Raw genomic sequence first — 19,837 nt, forward strand, 5'->3', positions numbered from 1 at the left:
AGAATTTCAGGTGCACATTGTAGTGATTTAATATTTTTACAGATTATATTCCATTTAAAGTTATCATGAATATTAGCTCTATTCCCTGTGAGCTTTCTTTATAGTCCAACTCTCACATCCATACATGACCACTGGAAAAACTATAGTTTTGACTAGACGGACCTTTGTCAGCAAAGTATTATCTCTGCTTTTTAATTCGCCATCTAGCTTTTCTTCCAAGGAGCAAGTGTCTTTTAATTTCGTGGCTGCAGTCACCACCTGCAGTGATTTTGGACCCAAAAAAATGACGTCTCTCACTCTTTCTATTGTTTCCCCATCTATTTGCCATGAAGTGATGGGACCAGATGCCATGATCTTCGTTTTCTGAATGTTGAGCTTTAAGCCAACTTTTTCCCTCTCCTCTTTCACTTTCATTAAGATACTCCTTAGTTTCTCTTCACTTTCTGCCATAAGGGTGGTGTCATTTGCATATCTGAGGTGATTGATATTTCTCCCAGCAATCTTGATTCCAGCTTGTGCTTCTTCCAGCCCAGCATTTTTCATGATATACTCTGCCTATAAGTTAAATAAGCAGGGTGACAATATATGGCCTTGACATACTCCTTTTCCTATTTGGAACCAGTCTGTTGTTCCATGTCCAGTTCTAACTGTTGTTTCTTGACCTCTTAAAATGTTCTTTCAGTTAAAACAGTTGAGTGCTTCACACATGCCAGGCACTGTTCTAGGTTCTGAAGATTTGGCAGTGAACAAAACTGACAAAGTCCCTCCCTTATGGGGCCTACATTTTAGAAGGTTTCATCCACACTCAGCATGGGGTCCAGAGAGAAAGCAATCTGGTTTGAATGGCCAAGTGTTTAAGCAATTCCTACATTGATGAAGGACAGTCAGCCTCCTTTGGGGTTACAGGTGGTTTCCAGAAGAACAGAGACAGAACACAGAGAGAGTTCTTCTGTGTAGAACTTTGAGGAAATGACCCAAACCTAAGAAAAGCGGGAATCCACGCTACTGTTTTGACAGGAGAGAGGGGTCTCCCTTGTGGGTTCAAGCCCTGGGTTGGGAAGGTCCCCTGGAGAAGGGAATGGCACCCCACTCCAGTGTTCTTGCCTGGAGAATCCCATGGACGGAGGACACCACCAGCTAAAGAATGTTGTCTGGGGCACTCAGGGTCCCCCAGGGAACCCCGCTCCCCGGCACAGTCACACCATCGCCAGGGAACCCGTCCGTGGGGTCCCAGGCTCCTGGCACCCTCTGGACAGCCTACTTTACGTGTAACACCCTCCCCAGTAGCCCCCAGGACTGGATGCTATGGAGTCTCTTCTTGAGATCATGTAAAGTTAAAGTATCTTGGTAAAGTATCTCAGTGGTAAAGAATCCACCTGCCAATGCAGGAGACGCAGGTTCAATCCCTCATCCGGGAAGATCCCTCATGCTGCAGGGCAACTAAGCCCAGATGCCACAAGTACTGAGCCTGAGCTCCAGAGCCCAGGGGCTGCAGCTACTGAGCCCACGTGCCTGGAGGCGGACTCTGCAACAAGAGGAACTACAACGGTGAGAAGCCCGTGGACCACAGCTAGGGAAGTAGGCCCCACTCCCCACAGCTAGAGAAAAGCCCGCACAGCAAAAAGAAAGAAAGAAAGACTGTTGTCTGCTACCCAGTTCGACAAAAATCAAGTCATTAGCCACCGTGACAGCCAACTTACAGAACACCGCGCATGGGATTCAGGGCCAAGATCAGGACGAGGCCCTCTGTGCTCCGGGAGAACCGGCAGAGCAGGCCTTCAGAGCGTTGGGTGTTTTCAGGAGAAAAGTTTATGAAGCAAGGTTCTTGTGTCGTCCCACGCTTAGAAAAGCACCATGATCAGTAACTGAGATTTCTGTTCCCTGTGACTGACAGTGACCTTCTGGTGAGATGGGTGCTGAGTTGCATGGACCCCTTCTCCAAAATCACACATGTACTGACCCCCACCCCTTTCAAGTCGTTGCTCAGAGCTCTCTGAGAAGCTGTCTCCCAGGCCATGGTCCTCGGTGAGACAGCCCAGGTAAAGTTAAACTCAGGACTCGCGCTTTGAGTGGGTTGATGTTTTTTTTTCAGTTGACGGCACCAAACTGATAGTGACTCCCAGATTAAATATCCTGATTCCCCCGGCAATGTCTGCATTTCCCTGAGGATAATGCCCAGCCTCCTACAAGAGAGGGCCCTCCTGCTTCTCTCTGTGCTGTTTATGCCGGGCGCCTACCACAGGTTTCCTGACTGCATCGTGTGTCTTCAGCCCTGTGCACCTCTGTCCCTCTGCCCAAGACGCTGACCCTCCTTCACTTCTTCATTCACCCAACTGCTCCCGGGCCTTCGAGGCTTGATCCAAGTGTCACCTCCTCCAGGAAGCCTTCCCTGAGCACTCGCCTGCCCTCCGGTCTGAGCCCAGCTTGGGCGCCCCCAGGGCGGCACCCTCCCTCCGTGTGCAGTGGAGCCCCCAGGGCGAGGCGGGCCTGTTCTGTGTGACCCAGGTCTGAACGCCAGCACAGAGCAGATGCACTGGAAAGAGACAAAACCAGGTAATACCTGGGAATTGAAGCAGTTCACAGGACCCGACTTCCCCATCACAGAGGGAGGAAAGGGAAAGTGTTAGTTGCTCGGTCGTGTCCAGCTCTTTGTGACCCCATGGACTATAGCCCGCCAAGCCCACCAGGCTCCTCCATCCGTGGGATTCTCCAGGCAGGAATACTGGAGTGAGTTGCCATTTCCTTCTCTAGAGGGTCTTTCCGACCCAGGGATTGAACCCGGCTCTCCCGCGTTGTAGGTAGACTACCATCTGAGCCACCAGGGAAGCCATGGAGGGAGGGGACGTTATTAAATGGACTCTGAGAGCATTTTCAGCTCCAACATTCCATCAGTTGTCCTCACACTAAAAACTATGAACACGAAGCTTAACATAAAAGGTCTTTCCACGGACTGCTGGCTGCGCTCGGCATTTATCACCATCCGTGTGCCCCGGGACCGCGGGATCGCGACCCGGCAAGACGGAGCTGACCGCATTCATGAACCACGTGGCACCATCGCTCCCAACCCCTGCCGCAGGCGCTGATCCTCAGACCTCAGTTCTGACCTCAGCTGTACCCAGAGTCGGGGACCAGACGTGCTTCCCAGCCTAGGGCCCCAAGGGCGTGTGAAACCCCTCACACTAGGGGACTAATGTGGGCGCCCGTCATGAACAATGTTGTGCTTGCATTTTGCACATTTTCCCTGTGTCCCTGTGTTAGGATCGTCCTTTCCAGAAGCACAGGGTCACTGAGCACATGGGGGAGAAGAAGGGGAGCATTAATCCGAGCATCCCTGGGACTCGAGACCACGCCTGGGCAGGGAGGGGAGCAGCCCGCCTCCTCCTCTCGGCTGGCCCACGGCATCCCCCGCGGGGGCTGCCTTCCCTGCCGCCCTCTCTGACCTCTCAGGTTGCACTCGGCTGTGCGTGTGTTCACACTTCGTTATTTTACGCGTGTGTGGGGGTGGGGTATTACATATTCTTTTAATGTGGATCAAAGCAGCCCATGTAGAGAGTTTACAGTGACGGCACGCTGCTACGTAACAGCTGGTCCCATCGTCACTTGAAGTGTCCGTGTGACGCTCCCCAGCCTGGCTCTGGAAGGCGGGGACCCCCACGGGGTGACGGGCAGGATGATGGCACTTCTGTTACATCTGTGATCGGTGCTCCGTTCTGATACGGGGAAGCTTCTGGCAGCCGAGCAGCAGCGTGAGACATCGCTCCCCTTGCCGCCCGGTCCCCCTGCCTTGTCGGTGGTTGACGTGCTCTGCAGTCACTCTGCTCCCTGTATCCACCTGGAACTCGCACCCAGAGTCCCCCGTGGAACCCCCCCTCCGTCGCCAGGGACGCTCTCCGTGGGGTCCCGGGTTCCTGACACCCTCTGGACACCCTGCTCTACGTGTAACACCCTCCCCAGTAGCCCCCAGGACAGGATACTGCAGAGACTCTTTTTGAGACCATGTAAAAATAAAGTCTCTTTATTCCACCCGCATAACCAACTGGTGATTTGATTGAGGTTCAGGGTGCGAAGTCGCTTTTCCCTCTGACCTCCTAAGGCTTTTCTCGCTGAGTTTCACCTTTGACTTTGTTGTTGAAAGTTGGGAGGCCATGGGAATGCCTCCCCCGACCTCAGCTGTCCCCAAGGCCTCCAGCCCCCACGCTCCCACCTCCATCGGGACTGACGCTGCATCCACGGGGAACACAGGTGACCCGGTCCCAGCGGCTCTGCTCGGACGCCTGTGACCGCGTGTCTGCAGCTCAGCTTCCTAGGGCCTCCTCCCACCACGGAGATTGTCCTTGGGAGACAAGGGCCCCTCTGATGGCAGACTGGCCTTGGGACCCCCGGCCCCGGGGAGCTGTCCTTGGCCAGTGGCTTCCCCTGTCCTCCCTCCCCCTCCTCCACCCACAGCTGGAGCTCCTCCCCCGTGAAATCCTTGCCTTGTCAGTCTGTCCACGGCCACCATGGCTACTTGTCTACATCTTCGTGTGTCTACATCTTCTTAAAGTCCTCACAGCACGTTCCAGTGGGGCTCTGAGTGAAGATAACTCCTGCAATCAACCCCGTCTACTGGAAATCCTGAAACTGCAGTGTCAGGGCGACCCCGGGACTACAGCTGGCCTAGTGGGGAGACCCGGGGTTCCTCCCCGCAAGTGGGACAGCGAGGGGACTGGGGGACAGGGTCCGCAGGGGCTCAGGGTGTGCGCACATCGCCCCAAATACTGCGGCCCCACGAGGGCCATGCTGCCGCTCAGTGGCCCACATGTCATTTGGTTGTCGTTACGAACAACCCCTGCTGTGACAGGTGAGTTAATAACATTTTCAAAGTAAAGAATACTGGCCACAGGCTCTGCCTGCTGGAGTCGGATTTCATTGCTTTGGGAGTGGCTCCTGTGCGTCAGGGTCCCAGGGACGTGAAGCAGAACTAGTGGGAGGGAAACTGGCCACAGCCACTGCTGGACGCGGCGGGCCTGGGTGGGGGGCAAACCCACTTCGGAGGTAAAGCAGGAACCCATTATGGGGCAGAAGGCCCCAAACTTGGTCACACGATGAATCTTAGTGGGGTGATGGAGCTCGAGGGGACTGAGAAACCTGGGTGCCATAGTGGGGGGGAGGGGTAGAAAGGGGGCGTGGCCACTCCTGGTGCCTGGAGATGGAGCGGGGGAGGGGGTGTCACGGCAGGGATGGGGTGGGGGTCACCCACCCCACATGGGGGGCCTTCCCCTCCTACTCCCGATGTGTCCTTGTCATCGAGCGTGGGAGCAGCCCTGAGCACGTCGTGCAGGAGGGCCTGGTTCTCCCTACTGCCCCTGCGTTTACAGTCTTCACCCAGGACTTGAGGGTCCCCGCGCTTCCCTGTGGGGCAGTGGGATCTGTTCCCTTCGGGGATTCATCTCCCTGAAGAGCAGACCCCCTCCTCACAGCTGTAGACTGTGTGTCCCCCGAGGGCTGTGGGTGGTGAGAGCCACGCTGGTCCAAAGAGCACAGCCCACCTCTGCAGTACCAAGCGCCTCCTGGAGGGGCTTCCACACAGACACGCTGGGCCAGGAAGGGCTGGGCCTGTGCACGGAGGCACTGGGGGTGCTGGGGACCCTGGGGACACTGGGCCTGGCGTCACAGGGTGCCCAAAGCCCTTTCTGCCCTGGACCTCGGTCTCCTGCCATGGGAAGTTGGGAGCAGGGGCTGTCCCCAGCGGATGTCCTCCCGGCTACCTTCTTCATCCCCAGCAGCCTGCGATTCATCAAAGGAGGCTCCAAACACACCAGGAGAGTCTGCCTGCAGATGGCAGGAGTCCACGCAGGCCCTCAGTGGACATGAAGTCGCCATTCTTGCAATTTCGTTTTTTATAGAAATAGAGAAATGGCAAGTAGCTCAGAGACCATGCTTTCTAAACACCTGACTTTATATACCAAAGCGTCATGTGGCTTGTGAAAGGCCAGAGAAGCAGTTAGCGGTGAGACGGGACACACACACGGACAACAGCCAGACCAGGTGTAAACTCAGAGCCGGACCCACGTGCGGCAGCCAGGCCGGGAAGCCAGCCCCTTCTCCACGGGCACCAGGTGGAGGATCCAGCCTCTTTCCCCAGCCACCAGCTCAGCAAGCCCGGTAACAGTTGGGCCGGTGTGGCCGGGATTAGGGTCAGAATGTGAGTTCTGACAGTTTTCTAATTGCTGCCTCCACTTCCAATTTAGGACCAACTCTGGAAAGCCTAAGTAATCCCCCTTAGTGGGAGCCCCTCTTGCAGGCCTGCCCCAGCGCCCGGCGCCCACAGACCCTGCAGGCACCCCAAGGCCCCTCCCATGAGGAGGCTGTCCCCCACCGCAGCCCACAGGAGCTCCGGCAGCTCCGAGGAAGCAGCCCCTGCGGGCTCATCGGGGCCCTTCGTGACCCCCACAGCGCTGGACTGAACCTCACCGCTGGCCTCCGGGCCCTCCCCCAAGCTCTCCCCAGAGTCTCACCGCCCGGAAGCAGAACATGGGTGGCTTTCCCGAGGTAGGTCTTGGCCGCAGGTTGCCAGCTCCCAGGGCCGCTGGGGGCCCTGGCCAGCGTTTGGAATTGCTCTCCTTGGGAACACTCACCTCCATGTCAAACAATCAACCTACCCCTTGACCTTCAGAGGATTACTTTTGAACTTGGCACTTTCGGACGGCAAGTAACTCAGACTCATCCATGTGTGTCTGAGGTCACGTCTCTCACCTGAGTGTACGCGTTACTTCTCAGAGCTCCCCAAAGCTGACGGGCCCATCCCCTCATCCCCAGGGGTGGCCGGGTCCCTTGTGGGGGCTCAGATGTCTAGGGCGTGCTTTGGTGTCCTGGTTGCGTGCCCTCAGGTCTGTAGAAGCCTTAATTTATATTCAAACAAGTGGTAGATGGTTGGAATATTTTTTCAGTCACTGTCCACGATGACAATTTAAAAATGCAGGTCCCACCCTATCAATCAGAATCCTGTCATCATTTTTACAGTAAAAATTTACTAGGTCTACAATGTAGCCCACTGAAAACATTTTAAGAAAATAGTATTATTCATAATCCTAAATTCAGTTCAGTTCAGTTTAGTTGCTCAGTCATGTCCAACTCTGCGACCCCATGGACTGCAGCACACCAGGCCTCCCTGTCCATCACCAGCTCCCAGAGTTTACCCAAACTCATGTCCATTGAGTCGGTGATGCCATCCAACCATCTCATCCTCTGTCGTCCCCTTCTCCTCCTGTCTTCAATCTTTCCCAGCATCAGGGTCTTTTCCAGTGAGTCAGCTCTTCACATCAGGTGGCCAAAGAATTGGAGTTTCAGCTTCAGCAGCAGTCCTTCCAATGAACACCCAGGACTGATCTCGTTTAGGATGGACTGGTTGGATCTCCTTGCAGTCCAAGGGACTCTCAAGAGTCTTTTCCAACACCACAGTTCAAAAGCAAACCCCTCCTAAAACCAAATATTTCAGTGAACAACCTCAGAGGAGGGGAAAAAAAAAACTTCAAAACCCCAACAGTTAAGGAGAAAAAGTGCTAATTTTGTGAGAAATAAATCACCTTTGATTTGTGAGGGGGAGTTCCCCTGCTCCAGGATCTGTCACTTTATGCTATGTAAATTTCAAGTACAGGAAGTAGAAGACTTGACTCGCCATGTGTATTTTGACCAGCTCTTTGGCCTTTCCCTCACAATGACCTTCTCAGCTCTTTATCAGGGGAGCTGGGCATGGGGAGTGTTTTACTCCAGCTGTACATGTGCCTTGTGCTTCCCCAAGAGCCTGGGGGAGTCTGGCTGTGGCCATGGCACATCCCTCTTTCTACACTGTGAGGAGAGCTCGGGGCCACAGACGTGTGTGCCAAGTGTGTTGGTCACTCGGTCGTATCCGACTCTCTGTGACCCCACGGACTGTCGCCCACCAGGCTTCTCTGTCCACGGGATTCTCCAGGCAAGAACACTGGAGTCAGTTGCCAGGCCCTTCTCCAGGGGATCTTCCCGACCCAGGGGTTCAACCCGAACCTGCGTCTCACATGTTCTGCATCTGCAGGCGGGTTCTTTACCGACTGAGCCACGAGGGAAGCCCAAACAGTTGTGTAAGTCCCAAGAATGATGTACTGGCCCTCTGGCCAAGGTCCTGAAGACCGGTGCTGCAGGCTTTGTAGAATCCAGATGCAGGAGCCTCCCCCCGACTCTAAGTGGAGGGAGACAGGCAACTTGGAGCGGAGAGCTCTGCCCAAGTGTTTAGACTGGTTTCCCAGCAGGAAGTGTGGCTGGCATCCCTGGCTGCCTCTCTGCCTTCTAACCCCTGGGATGAGTCACAGGGCCGGGGCCTGAGTAAGTCTCCTTCAGTTCAGTTCCGTTCAGTTCAGTCACTCAGTTGCGTCCAACTCTTTGTGACCCCGTGGACCACAGCACGCCAGGCTTCCCGTCCATCACCAACTCCTCTAGTTTACTCAAACTCATGTCCATTGAGTCGGTGATGCCATCCAACTATCTCATCCTCTGTCGTCCCCTTCTCCTCCTGCCCTCAATCTTTCCCAGCATCAGAGTCTTTTCAAATGAGTCAGCTCTTTGCATCAGATGGCCAAAGTATCAGAGTTTCAGATTTAGCATCAGTCCTTCCAATGAATATTCAGGGCTGATTTCCTTTAGGATGGACTGGTTGGATCTCCTTGCTGTCCAGGGGACTCTCAAGAGTCTTCTCCAGCACCACAGTTCAAAAGCATCAATTCTTCGGCACTCAGCTTTCTTTATAGTCCAACTCTCACATCCATACATGACCACTGGAAAAACCATAGCCTTGATTAGATGGACCTTTGTTGGCAAAGTAATGTCTCTGCTTTTTAATATGCTGTCTAGGTTGGTCATGACTTTTCTTCCAAGGAGTCTTTTAATTTCATGGCTGCATGAGTCTCCTTAGAACAAACGAAATGGGTGACATCAGGTTGGTTAACACCCAGGATGGCCTCACAGGGGACAGAACTTACCCAGGAGTGGCTAGATTGGCCTGGTCACCCTTGGTACCAGCCCCTGGTTCCCTTCGCTCAGCCCGGACCCCCTCTGCGCTCAGCCCTCCCCTGCTCCCTTGGCTCCTGCCCCTCTGCCCTGCTCGCGCGCATGATCTGAGCTCCTTTCCTAGGTTACAGGGAGGCTGGGACCCTTGGAACAACCTGTGCCTGAGATCCCAAATTGCATAGCACCTAAGAGAGACAGTCATGTGAAAGAAATCCCACACATTAAAGCAAGGTTACGAACTTCCCTGGTGGTGCAGTGGATAAGAATCTGCCTACCAGGGCGGGGGACACAGGTTCTATCCGTGGCCCGGGAAGATTCCACGAGCCGTGCAGCAACTCAGCCTGTGAGCCGCACCTACTGAAGCCCGTGCGCCTAGAGCCCGTGCTCCGAAACGAGAACCACTGCTGAGAAGCCCGTGAACCACAACCAGAGAAAGTCCTCACAGCAACGGAGACCCAGCACAGCAACCCCCCAAAACCCCACAAGACTGCAAAAGGGCAGGGAAGGAAACAGCCACAGGAATTCAGTCTTGAGATTTTGAAATCACAGTTTTCTGACTCAGAACTGAGAAACACGGGGCAACCATGGAGAGGGGAGGTTCCGCTGGGATTCCCACACCCAGGACTAGCTGTTGGGCCAAAAGCGCTTTTATTTGTCAAGTGTTTTGACAGATTTTAAAGCCGCTTTACTTTTACTGCCTGGAGAGGAAAGCAGCACTCGTCGGAGTACTTTTTCATAATTCTCCTCTTTTTGTCCAACAAGATCAACGAGCCAACCACCTGCAAGGGAAGGAACCGCCTCTGCTTCTGGAAAAGTGAGAGTGAAGTTGCTCAGTCGTGTCCGACTCTTTGAGACCCCATGGCTCCTCCGTCCATGGACTGTTCCAGGCAGGGATACTGGAGTGGGTTGCCATTTCCTTCTGGAGGAGCTTCAAAAAGCAAGGGAGGGGCCAGACTCTTCTGGAATCCCCCAGACGCGTTTTGCAAGTAGACACAGGTGCGTCCTCTACCCTCAAAGCCCTGATGAGACCACAGCTCCTCTTTGCTGAGTCGCCAGTCAGCGCCTCCTCTCCAGAAGGCGGGAGACGCTCTTTCCCCACACCAGGCAGGCAGGAGTCCTGAGACTCACCATCAGCCGTGAGCACCCCTGCATCGCCAAGCCCTCCCTCTACGCCAGCTGTGCCACGTTGGTCTCTTGGTCCTCGCTCGGGTGGACGTGCCAGAGAGCAGTCACGAGACGCATCCAGCTTCGGGGCTTTTTCAGCTCCATGACGGTGGACCCATGGGAACCTATTGCCATGGGGCAGCTGGGCGGACACCTGCGTCTCGGGGTCCCTGGCATAACTGGCGACCAGTCTTAACTGGTGGACAGGGCTCCTCCTGGGCTGAAAAAGCATAAACCCTGCAACACTGAGACTTGTGTTGACGCTTGGGTTCCCAGGGCTCATTTCTGTCTTCTTTTAACATCCATTTGATGGACTGGGAGCTCCTAACGAGAGATATCTCTAGATGAAATAGCTATTAGGTTGGGAACTTGGGTGTCTAAACAGGCATATCTTTCTAAATTGCAGATGATTAGCTGGTTCACAGACTTTAGCTGTGACAAGCATAATGCGTTGCTTAAGTGGCCTAAACGGGTTTGTTTTACTCTCGCATATCAGCCCCAATGCTCTCCCAGCAGGAAGCTTAAGAGCAAAAACAATAAATAAATGAATAAAATTGTGTTGACTGGAGAGGAAAAGAAAAATGGGCATCGATCACCAAATACTACAAAGCAAATAAACTGAGAAGTCGCATTTCAGGCAGAATCGACAGATACAATGTGTCTGCGTTTGCTCCACTGTCTCACTAGGGCAGGAGTGCAAAGCTTATGCACCGATACAAGAGAACACAGAGTTGATACAGTTTTGTGTTTCTAAGTCCTTTTAAGATACTGGTGGTGGTGGGCTGGAAAAATAGGAATGATATGGAAAATGTGTCAACTCAGCTATTTTTAAATGAACAAAAAGAGCTGATACTTAAAAAATACAAAGTATACTTTTCCAAACTGAAAAATTCCTTTGTAAGGCAATCAGTCAAGGTCTAATTTTAAACTATCACCTCTTGCATTTGGGGTGCACGGGCAATCTTGTTTCCCTAAAGCAGAATATCCTGCATGGCCTGGTTTGAGCTCACCTGCTCCCCATCGGTGTTTCCTTTTGAGTAAATAGAAAAGAGCAAGTGCACAGCATTTAATGAGATGACTCCTTTAGGAGTCTAAATTACTCAGCATTTTCTAAAGGACTGTTCAAGGACCTGCTATATAAAGTCAAAAAGATCCTTAGATCTCCTCCTCTGTGACTACCACCATGGGCAAAGTGGTTACAATGTTTAGACATGAAATAAGAGAAGCAGACTGTGGATCTGGTTGGCTTTGGAGAATTTACTCAATTGTTAATTCAATTAACTGGCTATCTTTAGCCACTAATGTTTATCAAATGTCTTACATATTACCCAGACATATGAAACAGGCTTCAAACGCAACTTCATCCCATGTTCTAAACACAGGTCCTTTCTTGGGGAGCTGTCCACATGCTGCTCTGACAGCCGCTGGTGGGGGTGGGCACCATGGCTCCCGAGAGGGAAATCCAGGTGGCGCGAGGCAGCTGCAGCGGTCTTGTCAGGACATCTGAGAAGACAAATTATGTTCTCTCTTTGTTGTTTTCTTTCTAAACATATTTGACAATCGATCTTTTATTAGCATTTGTGTTCTCTGAGATGATGCTTTTGTACATCACCTATTCTATTTCAGCACAAGGTATCAATCATGGATTAAGGACAAGATCTTGTACAAAGAATATTTATGTCTTAATTGTCTTGAAAGCTTGGCATAGTAATTGAAAATTCAAAGGTCAAAAATGCTCCTTTGTTTTTCCTATTTTTCAAGAAATCAAGAGGCCAACAACGCAAAGATTGATAGAAATACATTTTCCTTGTCTCTTTGGCACATTATACTAAATGGAGAAAGGTGTCAGGCTGTCAAGACTTTGTGATGGTTCCCATCTAAAGGTGAATATGCCATTGAATGCCTACTAATAGAGATACTGCCTTAGAGGTAAAAAAGACTAACAGACAAATCATGACAGAGATCATTATGAAGGAATGTGAACACTGGAAGATACACTTAACCTCAACAGCAATCAAATATGAATGAAAGCCAAACCTAGATGTCATGATTTACCAGTCAAATTATTACACACAAAAATGTATTAATCACAAGTATTGTATGAGAGCCAATCTTTCTGGGACTCTAACTGAAGGAAAGACTCTCAAATCCAAAGATACACAGAGGAAGTTGTTCATTCCAGAAAAACACAGGACACATTCTAAATATCACCCACAGAATCGATAACTAGGTTGCAAAATAGCCATACGATTATCTAGACTTAGTCAATAGTATACTGACTATGTATCCTTTCAGTGATAAGAGGGATACACTACTATGGATAAAATAAATAAGCTGTGAGGATGTTTCGTACAGCACAGGGGATATTTTATAATAATGGCAAATGGAACATAATCTTTAAAAATTGTGAATCACTGTGTTGTAGATCTGAAACATAAAATATTGTAAATAACTATACCTCAATAAAAAACAAATAGAAGTCTCATGAGAGAAAAAGAAATATGGACCCTGACCCATAACTTGCATCATAATAAAAATGAACTCAAAATGGATCAGAGACTTAAATGGAAGACCTGAAATCATAAAACATCTATCTAGAAGAAAACACAGAAGAAAATCTTTGCAGCTTTGGCTAGGCAAAGATTATGTAAAACCCCCAAACCATAACCATAAAAGGGAAATGACTGATAAACTGGACTTCATCAGACTTTAAAACCTATGCTTTTTGAAAGATACTAATGATTATGAAAAAACAAGCCACTGACTTGGAGGAAATATTTTTAAAACACACATGTGATAGAAATTTGCTTTCATGACATGAAAAGAGTTCTCAAAACTCAATAATGAGAAACAAACCACCCAAACGTAAAACAGGGAAATAGTCTGAATGAAGATACATGGGCGGCACTCAAGCATGGGACAAGAGTTCAGTGCCCTAAGTCAGAGTAGGGGGTTCAGACAGACCAGAACGAAACACCACGGCACATTCATGGGAATGGTTAAAGCTTTAACCATTTGCCCTGCGGATGTGAATGCAGAATGGCATGGTTGCTTTGGAAGCCCGCTTGGCAGTGTCTTACAAGTAGATGTATATTCCTCATATTATCCAGAAATGTCACTCCTATTTATTCAAGGAAAGTGAAGCTTATGTTCACTCAAAAACCTGTTTGCGAATGTTGACAGTGCTTTATTTCTAATCACCCACCACTGAAAACAACTCAGATAAGCTGTGGGATGCATAAGCAGCCAGGCCCATCTTTCCAGTGGAATCCTGCCCACAATGGTCCTTTCAGCTGTGCATGAGACTCTCCCTGCAGTGTGCGATGAGACTTGGGAGGCTACTCATTGCATGATGCCATTCTGTGCATGAGACTCTCCCTGCAGTGTGCGATGAGACCCAGGAGGCTACTCATTGCATGACGCCATTCTGTGCATGAGACTCTCCCTGCAGTGTGCGATGAGACCCAGGAGGCTACTCATTGCATGATGCCATTCTGTGCATGAGACTCTCCCTGCAGTGTGCGATGAGACTTAGGAGGCTACTCATTGCATGATGCCATTCTGTGCATGAGACTCTCCCTGCAGTGTGTGATGAGACTTAGGAGGCTACTCATTGCATGATGCCATGCATGTGACTCCTTTCACATAACATTCTGGAATGTTATGGACCTGGGACCTTTGTCAACAAAAGTCCATATAGTCAAAGCTATGGCTTTTCCAGTAGTCATGTACAGATGTGGGAGTTGGGTCACAAAGAAGGCTGAGCACCGAAGAATTGATGTTTTCAAACTGTGGTGCTGGAGAAGACTCTTGAGACTTCCCTTAGACTGTAAGCAGATCAAATGAATCAATCCTAAAGGAAATCAACCCTGAATATTCATTGGACGGACTGATGCTGAAGATGAAGCTCCAGTACGTTGGCCATTTGATGCGAAGAGTCAATCTATTGGAAAAGACCCTGATGCTGGGAAAGATATAAGGCAAAAGGAGAAGGGGACAGCAGAGGATGAGAGGGTTGGATAGCTTCACCAACTTAATGGACATGAATTTGAGCAAACTTCAGGAGGTAGTGGAGGACAGGGGCACCTGACGTGCTGCCGTCCATGGGGCTGCAGAGTCCGACACAACTTATTGACTGAAAAACAACAACTAGAAAGGGCAAAATAAAATGTAAAAAGCACATCAGTTGTTTCCAAGGACTGTGGTTGGGAAAGGCATGACTGAAAAAGAACAGGAAGGAATTTGGGGAGATTTTAACTACTCTATATCTGACTGAGGTGGTGGTTAGGTAATTCTATGCGTTTGTAAGAACTCAGAGACTTGTACACTAAAAGCAGTGAATTTTGCTCTTTATTCTTATGAATAAACTTTCATCATTTGGGGGAAGATGACAGGTTCTGGACACGGATAGTGCTGATGGTTGCATAACAATACGAATGTACTTAATGCTACTGTACATTTGAAAATGCTTACAATGGAAAATGATGTTTTGTATATTTTACCACTATAAAAACAAGATTTCATAATTGCTAATTTCATTAATTTTTTAATATTCTATTTTACCTTTTGGCAATAGCGATTGTACTGTCAACTGAAAAAAGTGCATAACATGAGAGTTGTGTGTTAAGTTTTACTTGGGGCAGAACGAGGACTCTGGCCTGGGAGACAGCACCTCAGAGAGCTCCAAGCAGCTACTCCACGGGGGCGGGCGGAGGCCGGTATATGCGTGATTTGGGCGACGGGAGAGCCCACAGGGAAGCACAGATGTTTTGCAAGAAGTCTCTGCTGGTCATAAGCAGCAGATGTCACCAGGAAGCATTTTAGCGCTTTTCTAGACACGAGGAGATGCAAGAACTGGATTCATAAAACCTCCTGAAAGTATCTAAATATCCAAAGACCTGTTCGGCCTGTTTTTCCCAGAGTACAGAACACCTCATTCCTGATCTCCACTCTGAACTCCTTTCAAGGAGTGTTGAAGGTCAGCAGCTGCACTCACGATTTAACCCAGCCACCAATTTGTATTGGTAGTACTTAAAGCACATTCATCTCTGTCATATTACTGATCCCCATCTCACTAAAGCCCTCTGAGCTTCAAATGTTCAGTCACTAAGTCATGTCCGACTCTTTGTGACCCTATGAACTGCTGCACGCCAGGCTCCTCTGTCCTTCACTATCCCTCAGAGTTTGCTCAAACTCATGTCCAATGAGTGGGTGATTCTATCCAGCCATCTCACCCTCTGTCATCCCCTTCTCCCCCCGCCTTCAATCTCTCCCAACATCAGGGTCTTTTCCAGTGAGTCAGCTCTTTGCATCAGGTAGCCAAAGCACTTGAGCTTCAGTTTCAGCTTCAGTCCTTCCAATGACGATTCAGGGTTGATTTCCTTCAGGACTGACAGGTTTGGTTTGGCTTGGAATGACCCCCTTTAACTTAGAAGACAGGTCCGGTTAGCAGTCTGATGAGGTGAGGCACGCTGCCTGCAGGTGGCGCCCTTCCCCTCCCAGCTATCCGCCCCCATCTGGCCGGTTCATCTCCAGAAAGCTTAAGTGCTCCTTGCTTTTCCTTTGCTGAGTGACAGCAAGGGTATTTCCCGAAGCTATGCATGGATTTTTGGAAAGAGGGACAGTTTGGTCACTAATTAATTTTATTCAGTAGCTGGAGCAGAGATTTGAGTCAATAAGATTCAAAACTCACGTATCAAATGCCTCGGTTTCCTTAACTTTCTGTGACACAGAAAACAAAACTTTCATGAAATAGCTATTTAGCTAGGTTCAGCACTCACTGATGGTTTGCATTCTGTTCTATACTAAAGGACTGGTTACATTTTTCAAGTACTGCTCATGACCCACTAAGCTGACTTCGTCACCCACTGCTAAGAAGTGAGCATGCTTTGAAAAACACCCCTAGTGAGCTTGGCTACCCATCCTTTGCACGCATGCCAAGTTGCTTCAGTCGTGTCTAACTCTTCGTAAGCCCATGGACTGTAGCCCACCAGACTCCTCTGTCCATGGGATTCTCCAGGGAAGAATTCTGGAGTGAGTTGTCATGCCCTCCTCCAGAGGATCTTCCTGACCCAGAGATCAAACCCTCATCTCTTGGGTCTCCTGCATTGCAGGTAGATTTTTTTTGTTCCACGCAGATTCTTTACCACTAGAGCCACCTGGGAAGTCCACACTTTAGTCTCATTAACAACTTTTGTAGGGGAAAGACTGAAGGTCTTTTAACTATGTGTGTGAACTGAATATTTCTTAAAAGTTAAAAACTGTATTAAAAAAAAAAAAAAGTCCTTACCTCTTAGACCCTCATTTCCCTGTGACTAGCACCAAGGCTGCTTCAACCACAGGACCATGTCACTGGTCCTCACACCTCCATGCACCATCCTGCCTCAGGGCCTTCGCACCGGCTCTTCCTTCCGCCTGAAGCATCTTCCCCCAGATGTCCCCTGACTAGGCCCTCGCCTCCTCCAAGCTTCGGCCGCAGTGTCGCAGGGCCTTTGCACTGGCTCTTCCTTCCGCCTGAAGTATCTTCCTCCAGATGTCCCGTGACTAGGCCCTCTCCTCCTCCAAGCCTCGGCCGCAGTGTCGCAGGGCCTTTGCACTGGCTCTTCCTTCCGCCTGAAGTATCTTCCTCCAGATGTCCTGTGACTAGGCCCTCGCCTCCTCCAAGCCTCGGCCGCGGTGTTGCCTCAGTGAGGCCCTCCCTGATCGCTGGTTGAGAGCTGCAGCCACACCTCAGTCAGGCTTGCCCTGCTCTTCACGTCCCATCATGTCACCCTCACTATTTAGTACATTTATGTGTTGCTTATTGTCTGTTTGTCCAAGTTAGACCATAACTCCAGAAGGGCTGGGGTCTTTCTGTCTCTTCACAAACGCCTGGAATAAAGCAGCATCTGGAAGATACTCAGCAGGCGCTGACAGAGTTTCTTGAGTATTCTCTACAGATTAGAATGGGCAGGTAGACGCTTCACATCGTATCTAGTCGATGAAGAGAAGCCGGGCACGTGGCTCTGCTCCCACCCGTGCCCCCGACCCCCAGGCTCAGGCCGACAGGATGCTTCTCAGAGGGCGGGCCTGGAGCAGAACCACTCATCACACTCACCAAAAAGGCAGGTTCCGGGGCTCACCCCAGACCCGCTGACGTAGAGCGTCTAAGGGCCGGGGCCAGGAGTTTGTGCTGTAGATAAGCCCCAGCCCCCACTAACTAGCTGTTTGGACTTTGCGGTTACCAGCACGCCATCTGACAAACCCTGACTGTGCGCGTGCTGCTGGCAATGCTGAGTCACGATGGCAACCGAAGTGGTGGCCATGGCGGAGGAGTAATCAGGCTGCAGGCTGGTTAATATGCGCCCAATGCCGAGCACCACCTAACGCAGTAACTCATTTACTCCTCTCCACAGCCCCAGAGACCAGCATGTTATCACTCACCCTAAAGGCGAGGAAGGGGGCAGAGAGCGGGGACAGTTTGTTTAAGGCCATGGGCCAGTCCAAGCGAAGCCCTGTGTACTGATCTGGTTTCCTGGGTGTACTATTTCACTGCGTACAATTTGATTCCAACTGCTACTTCTTTAAAATAAAAATAATGTGGAGAGAGGAAGAGAGGGTGAGATGTCTGGAAAGAGTAACATGGAAACTCACATTACCATATGTAACATAGATAGCCAACGAGAATTTGCTGTCTGGCTCAGGAAACTCAAACAGGGGCTCTGTATCAACCTAGAGGGGTGGGATGGGGAGGGGGATGGGAGGGAGGTTCAAAACGGAGGGGATATGTGTATACCTGTGGCTGATTCATGTTTAGGTTTGACAGAAAACAAAATTCTGTAAAGCAATCATCTTTCAATTAAAAAATAAATTAATTTTTAAAAAATAAAGAAAAAAGGGAAAAACAAATAATCGTATTTTTTGCAAAAAAAAAAAAAAAAAATCTACAACGAGGTCAAATAAAATTGAGAAGGAACTATTCAAAGAAGGCCAGTGCTTATAAACTCCTGTGAGCCCACAAGAGTGGCCTGGATCTCCTGTCCTCCCTTGTCCGAGATGTGCAGGAGGGTGGGAAGGTGGCCCCCCACGCTCTCTGGCCTGGGGAGCAGCCCTGCCGCCAGGCTGCCTGGGCCCTTGGTAGATTCTTTACCAGCTGAGCCACCAGGGAAGCCCAAGAATAGTGGAGTGGGTAGCCTATCCCTGCTCCAGCAGAACTTCCCCATCCAGGAATCGAACCAGGGTCTCCTGCATTGCTGGTGGATTCTTCACCAACTGGGCTGTCAGGGAAGCCCTGGGAGACTGCAGGTCGCTTCAGTTCCCGCTACCAGCTGAGCTGACACCTGGGCTTCAAGTCTGAACAGACTTTTCCTGGACATCCCCGCCCGTCTTCACACCTCAGGGCCACCTGGGGGCCCAGACCAGCATTGGCTCACCCCTGAGGCGCAGCTATTCTAAACTCCCTGAGGGCAAGCTCTCCACGTGGGGTGATGGAGGAGTGCCCCCTGAGGCGGTGTGGGCTTCCTGCCTCCCTCCGCTCACCAGACCCCAGCCCTGGGGCCTTGGACTTCCCTGAGGGACACTTTCAGAGTGCTTAGGGCAGCCGCAGTAACCGTCTCCCTTCATCCTTCCTTTGAAGACTTTGTATCCATGCTCACGGTTTTACATTTCAGCAGGGCTCATGGCCTGTGGGCTGAGAGCTGTGTGAACTGCATGGAATCGTGAAATTGCGTATCCAGGTCGGGCAGAGGGTGAGGACGTCCGTGGCACTGACTAGCACCCATCTGTTTCTATCATTCCACAGGAGAACTTCAAAGATAAAGGGATTTCTTCTGGAGCATTTACTCCCCTGTTTGGAGCAACCACATGTTAATGGTCCAGCCAGCAAACTGCCAACTGCAGCTTTCCCATCTCAGAGCATCCTCTGTGCTCCAACACGACCCGACGGGGACAACGATCGAGGTGAGTGTCCAGCGAAAACAGCCGAAGGAGCGGACCCCAGGCCGTCACCTACCCAAGGGGTAGGTGTCAGCACTGCTGACAAGCCCCAGATGCTAAATAACACAGAGCGCCAGCCCACGAAAAAGAGGGAAATGGTGTGTGTGTGTCTATATGTGGAGATCCTTTTATCTGAGAACTAAGAATAAAGAAACATGCAAGTTGTCTGTTGCAAAGTAGAAACCCAGAAAAGGGAAGTCAGAGACCATTGCAGAGGATGGTGAGTATGGGGTGCAAAAGATGGGGGATATGGAGGGGTGTCAGGGATGGAAAGCGATACCCTGCTGATTATGCCCTTAGCAGGCTTGGGGTTAGAACCAAGTTAATGTCACATCAATCAGTAAGAATGGAGGGAGACTTCCCATGAGATGCGAACAAACAAGAGAACCAAAAGGTGTGTTCCAAACAAATAACAAAGCAACACAGAAGAGGTGGGACAAGGAAAGAACTAAGACTAGCGTTCTCTGGCTCACCTCGCTATCTTTTTTTTTTTTTATTTTATTTTTAAACTTTACATAATTGTATTAGTTTTGCCAAATATCAAAATGAATCCATCACAGGTATACATGTGCTCCAAAAATATGGAACGCTTCACGAATTTGCGTGTCATCCTTGCGCAGGGGCCATGCTAATCTTCTCTGTATCGTTCCAATTTTAGTATATGTGCTGCCGAAGCGAGCAC

General features: G+C 50.2%; 1 non-coding gene across 1 annotated transcript; it reads right to left on the reverse strand.

Moving 5' to 3' along the window:
- Nucleotides 1-19,730: 19,730 nt before the first annotated feature.
- On the reverse strand, nt 19,731-19,837 carry LOC112446516 (U6 spliceosomal RNA). The gene has a single exon (XR_003034522.1). It is a non-coding gene; the product is annotated as a U6 spliceosomal RNA (small nuclear RNA).

This window comes from Bos taurus, chromosome 4, assembly GCF_002263795.3.
Source record: "Bos taurus isolate L1 Dominette 01449 registration number 42190680 breed Hereford chromosome 4, ARS-UCD2.0, whole genome shotgun sequence".
NCBI lineage: Eukaryota > Metazoa > Chordata > Mammalia > Artiodactyla > Bovidae > Bos > Bos taurus.